This window comes from Drosophila miranda, chromosome XR (assembly GCF_003369915.1).
Source record: "Drosophila miranda strain MSH22 chromosome XR, D.miranda_PacBio2.1, whole genome shotgun sequence".
Taxonomy (NCBI): domain Eukaryota; kingdom Metazoa; phylum Arthropoda; class Insecta; order Diptera; family Drosophilidae; genus Drosophila; species Drosophila miranda.
Window position 1 is genome coordinate 41,868,435 of NC_046674.1, and position 10,406 is coordinate 41,878,840.

General features: G+C 43.4%; 1 pseudogene; it reads right to left on the reverse strand.

Moving 5' to 3' along the window:
• Nucleotides 1–305: 305 nt before the first annotated feature.
• Nucleotides 306–9,246, reverse strand: LOC117186096 (annotated as a pseudogene).
• Nucleotides 9,247–10,406: the final 1,160 nt, after the last annotated feature.

A 10,406-nucleotide genomic window follows, 5' to 3' on the forward strand; every position in this document is an offset into this window, starting at 1 on the left:
ACCTGGCCGTTTGATACGCTGTGGAGTGGTGGTGCGCTTACGATGTTTACGTCATAATTGTTCAAAAGAAGAGACCTTATGGTCTCGGACTTAAGGTCAGGCGCATTATCGCAATAGACTTGCTTTGCCTTAGGAAAGACGTTCATCAGTATCAGTAGAGGGGGTCGAAGGTCCTCTACTATCCTGGATGCAATGGGTGGCACCATTGCAAACTTGGATAGTTTGTCTATGCAGGTGAGGAAGAATTTTTTGTCTGTGGAGAAGATGTCAACGTGTAACATCTCTCCGGCCTCCGCATTTTTTTGTTTGTGATATAACCTCATGATATTTTACGTGTTTTGCTTTATATAAGACTTTTCAGGAGAATGCCAACAATGTCGGCTTACTCGAAGAGAGCGAAACCCATGTCGTCATCCTCAGACTCGGAATCTTCCTTCTTCTTATCTTTGCTAGCTTATTTTTTGTCCCCACCTGCTGGAGCTGCTGGATTGCCTGCGGTCGGAGCAGCATATACAGCCCCGCCGCCGACTGGCATCGAAGACAGCTTTTCACGTCCTTCCTTGATCAGATCTTCAATACTTTTGCCATCGAGTTCCTTAATCACCTTTGAAAGACGTTCAGTATCCACCTCAATACTGAGAGAGCTGAGAATTTTCTCAAGGTCTGCATTAGCGGGGGCTTCCTTTCCGCCGATAGCAGCCAACAAGTATGCATACCAGGCCTCTTCCAACACTATTTGGTTACGGAAGCAATTCAACGGTTTGTCAGTCGTGTCGATTGTGTAAGTCAGGGACAACTCACTGTGGATCGTGGTCGCATCGGACTCCGGCTCCTCGTGGTTGTTTTGTAGGGCGTTAACGTTTTGGCGCGATAGAGCATCGGCCAAGTGGTTTTCTTTGTCTGGCTTGTAAAAGAGCTTGGCCCCTGTTTCGTCTATTGGGGCTATCCAGCGTTTGTTTTTGGCATTTGTGTTGCTCTTGGATCCTGAGAACGTGAGCGGCTGATGGTCGAATGATCGAATGGCTTTTGGTAGTCAGGGTACATGAGGGTAACGTCCTCCGAGGCTAGAATGTTTCTTAACTTTTCAAACGCGTTGCGTTTGCCCTCATTAAACTTTACCTGGATGTTTTTTGACCTGTACTTGCTGACGGATCCATTTACTCATTTCAGCATGTCGGAGATTGGTTTCGCAATTGCTGCGAAATCCTTTATAAAACAACGGTGATAGCTGGCTAGACCCATGAATGACCTGACGCTAAATACAGTTTTGGGCTCAACGTAGTGCTGAATGGCACTCACCTTTTCAGGGTCCGTTTTTGCGACGTATTTAGTTAAGGACGAGGCACTCGACGATCTCTTTCAAAAATTGTGAATTTTTGCGGGCCACCCTCATGTTTGCACTGTGAAGGTTTTTTAATACCCAACCAACGTGTTTGACGTGATCCGGCTCGTTTTCGGAGAAGACGATGACATCGGCAACGTACGCGTAGCTCGACTTACCGATTTGTTCCCGTAGAAAATCACCGATCGTGCGCTGGAAAATAGCTCCGGCATTTTTTAAACCGAAGGGGAGTCGACAAAATTCGTACTTCCCCCCGTTAACTGAGAATGCCGTTTTCTCCCGATCAGATTCTGCCAGAGTGATCTGGTGGTATCCTGATTTGAGATCGATAGTGGTGAAGTACTTTGCTTTACCTAAGTTTGCCAGTATCATGGTGATGCTCGGCATGGGGTATGCGTCGGAGATGGTTTTTAGATTCAGTTTCTTTCGTCCGTCCCCTTTTTGTCCACTCCCCATACCGGATTGTTGTATGGGGATCTGGACTTCCTGATGATGCCATTTCGTAGGAGATCGCTGACCTCTGAAGTTACGAAATCTTCGACACCTTGGGGATATGGATACAGCTTTGAGTAGACCGCGTTTTTCTCGGTCGTACGGATTGTATCCACTACGGCTGTATTATAAGGCAACGACTCGTTAGAGTCTGCGAGAGCCTTTTGGTAGCGGTCAAGCATTTTTAGAAAATTCGCTTTTACCGCAGGTGGTGCTTGTATATTTTCGTTTTTAGTGTGGTTGACGTTAGTACATTTGAGGTACTGCAGCGCCTCCGAAGTTTTACCTATTTTTATTGTGCCTTCATCAAGACATAATACTGCTCCTACTTGTTTTAGTAGGTCAAGTCCTATGATCCCATCGAATGTAGTCATGGAATCTAATAGGAAGAAGAAGGTGTCGTGTCCAAACATGGGTATCATGCATTTTTGCGTGATGTTGTTTGAGCCATGGATGTAGTGCACCGTGAAAGGGGACTCGACAGGGGTAACATTCTTTAGCCAATCGTTTGGTCTGATATAATTTTTGGTCGATTAGAAAAGACATGTCAATCCCTGCTATTCTGCGCCGAATGAACGGCAGCAGGGACCATCCCCTAAAAAATTAGCGTTGTCGCTATCTGTGTCGTTGCCATCATCTATTTTGGCTACCGCTTCCTGTGCTACTTGTGCGTAGTTCGCCTATTGTTCAGCGACTTTAGGAGGTTTATCTTTTGCCGCCTTTGGCCAGTTGCACGATCGCAACCGGTGGGGCGTTTGCTACTTTGGCTTTGACCCTGATTTTGAAATTTCCGCCAGTTCGTTCGTTGCCTGAATTTCGAGGATTAGGGGTCTACGTCCATCGGTTCTGGGGCTTTTTCGCCACCGGCCTGAGCTCTATCGGTGTTATAGTTGCCGTTTTGTTTTTTAAAATTGTGATTTTTACCCTGGTGGTTCTGGTTGGACTAATTCATTCCTTGGGATTACTGATTCTGACGGCCTTGTTGCCGTTGCTCAGAGCGTCCCTTTTCTTCCACACCCCTAGCATAGCTTCGTGGACGTTGACATGCAATGACTGCATCTTTCAAGAGGCGATGCAATTACTGCACCGTCAAGTGGCCCGTGTCATACCAGCAGAAGCCTGTTACGCGAGCATGCAGGAAAGATAGCTGTTAGACTAATATTCGAGGAAGATTAGCACGAAAGTTTCTAAGAGAACTAGACATGCATTCAAAATAAAAATACCACTACATTTACTAATTACTAGAAAGGTGTGTAAGGATTAGTAATTTAATAAGAGGAAGAGAATTAGTGGTGGATATAATATGGTAGAGGGAATTATAATCCGAGCATAAGACCCTAAACGGTTCATGCAAGGAATAGTTCGATCTACAAAGTGGAAGGAACAACGGTAGAAAATTTCTAGTAAGTCTAATAGGAATCGTGAAGTTTATGCGGCTCAACAGATCAGGGCTGTCTATGTCACCCCTGATCAAGTTGTGCATAAAAATCACACCAAGCATTTTTCTACGGTTAACTAAGGCTGGAGGTTTACTAATAGCAGTCTACCAGAGTAAGATGGGAGTCTCGCACCCGCATCCCAGTTAAGGCCCCGCAGAGCAAAGAGTAAAAAGTTTTTCTGTACTAATTCTATACGGTCCTGGTGTACTATGTACTGAGGGCACCATACAAAGGAGCCGTATTCTAAGATCGGACGAACAAGCGAGGTATAGAGAGTCTTTGTTATATAGGGGTCGTCAAATTCCTTTGACCACCTCTTTCTAAACCCAAGCACGCCCATGGCCTTATTTACCATGGTAGAAATGTGTTCGGAAAACTTTAACTTGGGGTCTAACATAACACCCAGATCATCCACCAGGGTAATTCTCTCAAGAGAACCACCAAATAGGGTGTAGGGAGCCAACAAAGGGCTAGAACGATGAAATGTCATAACTTTGCATTTCGAGGCATTAAGGTGTAACAAGTTTGCACAACACCATGACTGAAAGTTATTGAGATCGGATTGCAAGCGAAAATGAAATGAAATGTCCTTGTACTGGACACAGAGTTTAACATCATCCGCATACATAAGCACTTGAAACTATGTTAATACCGAAGGCAAGTCAATAATAACGAGGGGGAACGTTGTGAGTTGCTGCGGACACCGCAACTCTACAGTTATACCCGATACTTAGTCAGTATGGCTCTCCTCCGGCAGACGCCGCTAATATTAAACGACACGACAAAGAGTGCGTGCGAGAGAGACAGAAAATCAGTCTGAGCGTGACGTCGGGCGCTGCGTAGCCAGTGAAAATTGATTTGTTCCTTTTGGGTATAAAAATGATCCGATCTGATCCAGATTCAGCAGTCTGATAGATATGGTCATTATCTATGATTTTGCGTTTTTAGTTTTCTCGAATGTGCAATATTGTGGATGCAACAGATTTTCGTCCTTTGTGGGGGCGGAAGGGGGTGGGGCGAAATTATGAGATATACGTTTTATAGTGAGATCTAACAGAAGTGCGGATACCAAATTTGGTTACTCTAGCCTTAATAGTCTCTGAGATTTGTGGATGGCCCAGATTTTCGTCCTTTGCGGGGGCGGAAGGGGGTGTGGCGAAATTTGGACACGAAACGGTCAAGGTCCGATATCACAGGAGTGTGGATACCAAATTTGGTTGCTATGGCTCTTAAAGGTTCTGAGATCCTTGAACTCATATTTTGCAATTGGCAAAACAGACCATGAAACCTCTGTGTTAGAGAGAGACAGAGCGAGAAAGAATGAAATTGTTTTCTTGATTCTGGCTATAATAATTATACGATCTGGTTGAGATTTAACACTCTAGAACATATAGTCATTCTCTACGATTCTGCGTTTTTGGTTTTATCGTATCTTTAAAAATGTGAATGCCACAGATTTTCGTCTTTTGTGGGGGCGGAAGTGGGCGGGGCGAAGTTTTGAAATATTTTTGTAGCAGTGACATATCACAGAAGTCTGGATCCAAAACATCGTTGCTCTAGCTCTTATAGTCTTTGAGCACTAGGCGCTGAATGGGACGGACAGACGGACGGACGGACAGACGGACAGACGGACAGACGGACAGACGGACAGACAGACAGACAGACAGGGCTCAATCGACTCGGCTATTGATGCTGATCAAGAATATATATACTTTATGGGGTCGGAAACGATTCCTTCTAGACGTTACACACATCCACTTTTACCACAAATCTAATATACCCCAATACTCATTTTGAGTATCGGGTATAATTATTGTGCCTTTTATAACATCAGCGCATAAGTACAAGGCGGATTAATTAAAATCCCTAATGAGGCTATAAATGTTCGCAAACGCAGCCTTACGAAAGCAGAGGACACATTCAGATAGCCTACTCGACCGATCCAATACAGTTGGTCCTATATCTAGCGACACTTCGAAAGTGGGATGGTAGGCGTCTTCAGGTATAGTGAGCGGAAGGGCTCGGGTTAACAACACTATGGTCGGATGATTGACTTGAGACAGGGACAGGTCAAGCAAGCCGTCCACAAAGTCATGTCGCGACATGGGCACAAGGATACTAGACTCGTTTACCGAAGACCAAACGGTTTAACAGCGGTTAAAGGGGACAAATGCTGCTCATAAATTGAGATTTCCGAAGAAGGTGGAATATACGAGCAAGTAATGAATATAGCGAAAGCGGGAAGAATCAGTTTTACACACAGTTATTCCAGTTCCTGTTGAACTTGGACTGTGAAGTTAGAGTCCACTGCAATCAAAACCTCTCCTGCACGTCGAGACGAACGGTCCTTTCTAAAAGTTGTGTACCGACCTGCAAATACCTCGGAAGTAAGAATGTCCAGCTTTAACCAGGTTTCAGTAAACTCACAAAAGGGGAAGCAAATGCAACACTATCCTGGAAAAGAATGCTGAACTTACTACGTAAGCCTCTAACATTCTGATACGTTACTAAAAGAGAAGTTAGTTTTTTGGAGATGTGGAAGCAGGACGAGAAGATGAGGATGAGGAAGTTGAGGTTGAGTGTGGCACAATGGAATGATTTGCTGGAAGATCGCACTGTACAGTTTGGTAAAGAGGATTCGTTTGACCTCATCAGACATAAGGCAAAGGATACGATGCACGCCCAATACGCTAGGAATGAAAGAACATACAATTTGCGCAGTCGGCAGGTTTCATTTGTGGTAGGTCAGGAGATATATCGACGGAATTTCCAGCAAAGCAATTTCGCGAAGGGCTTTAGCGCTAAACTAGCACCAGCGTTTATAAAAAGTCGGATACGACAGAAGCTAGGAAATTGCTAATATGAGGTGGAAGATCTGATGGGTAAATTAATAGGGAAGTTTCACGCCAAGGATTTAAAACAATAACTTTTCTTTTAATAGCCGTTCAAGCGTGGATCCCACTTTTGGTGTTGTTCCCCCAAAGTGTGATTTTGGTAGGGGGGAATTTGTAGTGACGCTTGAACCAGGTAACGCATTTGAGAAGGTACTACTGACAAAAACAAGTAAATTACCGGAATATCGTAATTGCGGTTAGCGCCCCTCGGACTCGGGAGAGAGTAAACCGCGGTTAATTCGAGGGAAATGCTGTTGGCTCACTTTCGCTGTTAGGAGGGTGCGTGGATGCAAGTCCAGCTACTGTCGCTCTTTTCGATTCTGGGCCCCGCGTCAGAAGGTAGTGTTTTTGTTGAAAGAGGAAATATTAGCGGAAAAAAAAACTTAACCTCGCGCCAGTGCCAAATCGAAAAAAAAGAATCGTTTTTCTGTCAAAATATACAATTAAGAAACTAACCAACACGAAAAGAAATTTGCCACCCCATTAAGGGGGCGTCACATTCTAACCCCACGCCGGAGGAAAGGCAACCGAAAGTGTTCTTTTTTTTCGGACGGCCATACAAGTTTATATAAGAAGAGTGCCAATCGCCACTAAGCGGTAAGTTGGACATTGGGGTTTTTAGATGTCGCTAGGTAGCGTTGAATGGAACATGGGTTTTATTTTATTACAGAATTGGCACTTTGTGCCAAGCTGATTTCCAAGGGCGAAAAGAAGAAACAGAAACAGTCCAAGTGCATAGAAAGAGAAGAGAAGAGACTGCGCTCCCGAAAAAGCACAAGAACCAAACGAATTCGCCGCTGGCGCAGAGAAGCACCAAAGGCAGAGGAGAGATCGTCGCTCCAACTGTGGGTCCGACTTAGTACATCAGCAGCATCGTCGGCGCCGGGAAGCTGCTATATTAAGCGGAATAACATAACATTTTTGTTTGCCCCAATTTTGTATTATTTTTTGCGTAAATATCTCGCCCTTGGCCGACCTGGCTTAATGGGAAAAAGTAGAAAAGAAAAACAAAAAAAATTATACCCAATGAGCCAATAGACAATATTTTAGTGAGTTCGATCAGCGACACTATGTGCTAAAGTAGAACGAATACCTTGCTACCTTTTCGGCAGTGCAGCATTGTTAACTCAGTCGTGTTTTTCTTTCCCCTTAAGCCGTAAGGGCTAGCCCTATGTGGAGCCCAAAGCAAAGAAAGGCATAAGGACAAAAAAAGACAAAACCAATGCACGAAAGCAAAGAATAAAAGCAGTCCCCCGAAAGCCTTCTGCGCGCCTTGTTCTTTTCTCTTTTTTTTGTTGTGCTCTTCCTATGAATTTAAATTTCAGCAATTATAGCGGATCGCCTTCGACAAAAGCGCTTTTGGAGATGGATGACACGTAAGTGAAAGAACTATTGCTTTACTCCAAATAGAATGCATATATGAGCGTGAGAGAAGGAGAAATGTAAGAAAGAAGGAAGGGGAGAAGTAAAACAGTTGGGCAGATCCACACGCCGGAAGAGAGATCAAGCCCAGTAAACGTGGTTTTTTTTTGTCATAAATGCTCATTTAAATTTGTATGCCAGTTTAGCGGCTATCTCATATATATGTACATATAAAGTTTATTTTTTTATATTATATACATATTTTAATTCTTTTGTATTTTTCTATTTATTTATAATTCTTTTATTTTAATTATTATTATTATTTTAATTTCCAACTTGAAAGATTCTTGAATTCTGTTGTTCGTTAAATTAGTTTTTGTGGTCAATTGGGAGTTTAAATGATTAGTTATTATATAGGCACATTGCTATAGGACAGTGTTAGGTACACAAAGGAGGAATATAAATTATAGAGAAAGTAGAAAGGTTCAAGAGCATCGAAACCGTTTTTTTTTTATACCCGATACTCAAAATGAGTATTGGGGTATATTAGATTTGTGGTAAAAGTGGATGTGTGTAACGTCCAGAAGGAATCGTTTCCGACCCCATAAAGTATATATATTCTTGATCAGCATCAATAGCCGAGTCGATTGAGCCCTGTCTGTCCGTCTGTCCGTCCGTCCGTCCGTCCGTCCGTCCGTCCGTCCGTCCGTCCGTCCGTCCGTCCGTCCCCTTCAGCGCCTAGTGCTCAAAGACTATAAGAGCTAGAGCAACGATGTTTTGGATCCAGACTTCTGTGATATGTCACTGCTACAAAAATATTTCAAAACTCCGCCCCGCCCACTTCCGCCCCCACAAAGGACGAAAATCTGTGGCATCCACATTTTTAAAGATACGATAAAACCAAAAACGCAGAATCGTAGAGGATGACTATATGTAAGAGTCTAGAGTGTAAAATCTCAACCAGATCGTATAACTATTATAGCCAGAATCAAGAAAACAATTTCATTCTTTCTCGCTCTGTCTCTCTCTAACACACAGGTTTCATGGTCGGCTTTGCCAATTGCAAAATATGAGTTCAAGGATCTCAGAACCTATAAAAGCCAGAGCAACCAAATTTGGTATCCACACTCCTGTGATATCGGACCTTGACCGTTTCGTGTCCAAATTTCGCCACACCCCCTTCCGCCCCCGCAAAGGACGAAAATCTGGGGCATCCACAAATCTCAGAGACTATTAAAGCTAGAGTAACCAAATTTGGTATCCGCACTTCTGTTAGATCTCACTATAAAACGTATATCTCAGAATTTCGCCCCACCCCCTTCCGCCCCCACAAAGAACGAAAATCTGTTGCATCCACAATATTGCAGATTCGAGAAAACTAAAAACGCAGAATCATAGATAATGACCATATCTATCAGACTGCTGAATCTGAATCAGATCGGATCATTTTTATACCCAAAAGGAACAAATCAATTTGCACTGGCTACGCAGCGCCCGACGTCACGCTCAGACTGATTTTCTGTCTCTCTCGCACGCACTCTTTGTCGTGTCGTTTAATATTAGCGGCGTCTGCCGGAGGAGAGCCATACTGACTAAGTATCGGGTATAACTGTAGAGTTGCGGTGTCCGCAGCAACTCACAACGTTCCCCCTCGTTTTTTTAGGAAACACTTAAAAAATACCTCTACACTATTATATTCACAGTTCTTTCCATACATTCGTCGAAGACGGACGTGTCGCGCAGTGAAAGTTTCCAAATAATCACAAAGTGCATTCTGTGTGCTTATCTCGCACGAGAATCTATTTTTAGACACTGCGTAGCGGTGTCGGTAACACGAGATCAACAAATAACAGCGGGCAAGCTTTTGCCCTCGCCCTGCGCGCAGCCGCAAACGAAGGGCAACAAAAGCACAGCTTTTCTTAGCAGCAAGAATTCTTGATGCTAGGCAATCACAAATTTTTAACAAGCAAATTTCGTGAAGTACCAAAAAATGGTCGTAGACCTGATCATTCCCAGCTTAGTGATAAGCTTTCAGCGACTGACAAGATGAGGAAAATAGCTGGTGCACCTGCAGAATTGCGTGCCAGCTTGGCTAAAGACCTATATAAGGCAATTGGAATGCCTAACTACAATAGTAGCTTGATCGCAACGACTACAAGCACTATTACCACGAGCACACTATCTTTTTCAACAGGGAACTGTCAAGCGAATTACTCAATGGCAAACACCTTAACTGGCAGCATATGTTCTGTACCAAGCACCTCGAGAGCTGAGGCGTCTACTTCAAGCTTAGCTAAAAAAGTATCCCAAGGAAAAGATTGTACCTTTCAGATGCCGATGGTCTCTATTAGTAAAAAGCAAAAAAGAGCTGATAAAGTCTCAAAAACAATTAAAAAAACTACACACAACTACAAACTATTCAAAAAATCACCCATTCAAGGGCCGCTAAAATTATACACCTGCTACAACCCCTTCAGTAGCACTTCTAAATAATCGCTATGCAGCGCTATCTGAAGAAGCTGAATCTGTCATGGAACTGTACGAAGAAGAGCAACATGCGCTAGTAGCAAACGAAGCTGGCAATGAGCAGCAGCCAAGCATTGTGCGTAAGCCTCCAGCTATTTGCGTGCCGCAAGTGAATAAAATGGACAAACAATTCTCAATTCTGTAATTCCAGCTGATGAGTATGACATTCGCACATCCAGATTTGGAGTTTTGCGTATATATGCAAAAAATTCCCAAGCTTTTCGAACAGTTGTTGATATGCTGACGAAGTAAAACTGTGAATTCTGGCACCATCAGTTGAGAGAGGATACGCCGTACAGATTAATTATTCGAGATATCCATCCAAATGTACCAAAACACTTAATTGAGCAC